Raw genomic sequence first — 1,882 nt, 5'->3', positions numbered from 1 at the left:
TTGGTGATATATACTCATTACCATTTTGTTACTTGTATTATGATTGTTTTTGTAGTTCTTCTCTGTTCCTTTCTTATCTTGCTCCCTTCCTTTATGGTTTGATGGTACTCCTTAGTGATATGGTTGGTTTTATTACTCTCTATTTTTTGTGTATTTTCTATAGTTTATTGATTTGTGGTTACCATTAGGTTCACATATAACATCATATATATAAGAACTTCTGTTTTTGCTCTAGTTTTTTTTTAAATTACTATAGCCAACCACATAATTTGGGGTCATAAAACATGTACTCTTTTTGAAGTGATGAAGAATCACATAATATAAAAATGTCATAACTAGAAACATATTAGACACTGATCTGTTTCTTTAGACTGAAGTCATATTTTAATGGATCTATACTTTGTTAAAGACCAAATAACCTTTATTTAGTCAAATACTTTGTTTTTAAATAATGAAGACAACAGCATGAAAATACACCATATTCATCCTCTATTACATTGTATTCTCTTATTTTCTGACATAATAGAAAATAAGTTATATGTATTTTCCTGCGCTTAAGATAAAATATTAAATTCCTTAGTGTAGGTTATAAGAATCTGGCCCCAGCTTATCCCTCAAGCTTAATTTTCCTCCTTTCTCCTTGCTTTATGTATGAAAGCCATACTGAACTGCTTTCAGTTCCTTCAGCATGCCAAGGATACTCCCAAACTTTGCCTACCTTCTTTCCTCTGCCAAGAATGCTCTTATCCATCCCCATCTTCACCTGGAAAAGTGTTGCCCCTTCAAAACTTAACTTAAATGTTACACTACGAAAGGCCTCCAACACCCCACTACCCACTTAGCCTCTGCAACCAGATTAAGAGCCCCTTTACACACTCCTCAGACCAATATCTAGCTTGATCACTGCCATGTACCCAGTATTTCACATGGTCTCTGGCATACAGTAGGTGCTCAATAAGTTAACTATTCATAATAAACATTTCTGTAGCATAATATCAATATGATTCCTTTGGCTAAAAATGAAAAACATATTTATTACCCAATTTCAGTTTTATAACACAAGTAATCTTTAATCCCAAATGTCTCCTTCAATCAATAACCTGATGATTTAGAAAATATGCCTGTGATGGTTCATTTTATGTGTCAACTTAGCTAGGCTGTGGTGCTCAGTTATTTGGTCAAACAACTGTCTAAATGTTGCTGTAATGGTATTTTGTAAATGCGATTAACATTTACAATCATTTGGCTTTAAGTAAAAGAAATTATCCTCAATAATATGGGTGGCTCTCTTTCAACAAGTTGAAACCTGAGTAAAAACTGAGGCTGTGGAGAAGGAATTTGCAAAACTCACACAGAAAACCTGCCTGAGTTTACAGGCTACCAGCCTGTCTTACAGATTTCAGACTCAAGACTAACATCAACAATTACAGAAGTTTCCAGTCCTCCAGCCTGCTGAAACACATAAATAACTACATGCCAAACCCAAGTGAAAATTCATTCGTAATTCTTTTTATATACCATTAGCTTGATCATATATCAATATCAATGTTATAAATTTCCTTAAAATATCATAGGCAATAAAATAAATATTTTCTTTTTCATCTATCTATATATCTCCTTTCTTTGATTTTGTAGGGTAACATATAACATTGGCTAAAGTGTAATATATTAGTTAACTCAGTGTGGCTCCCAAATCTGGAAATATACTTTGAATTTTAACTCTTTGTACCTAATTATATAATAAATTTTAAAGCTATTCTGCATTGTTTTAATATCATTTTATTGCTGCCTTTTTCCTTAATATGTAAGATATTTGTGCATACCTGGAAAAATTATAGTCTTCATTCACATTAATAAATTTTGACTGACTCATCACCCTAGA

Source organism: Ursus americanus, chromosome 27 (assembly GCF_024610735.1).
Source record: "Ursus americanus isolate L20-20 chromosome 27, mUrsAme1.1.p, whole genome shotgun sequence".
NCBI lineage: Eukaryota > Metazoa > Chordata > Mammalia > Carnivora > Ursidae > Ursus > Ursus americanus.
The sequence above is the reverse complement of the archived record's forward strand: the minus strand, read 5'-3'. Positions refer to the sequence as shown.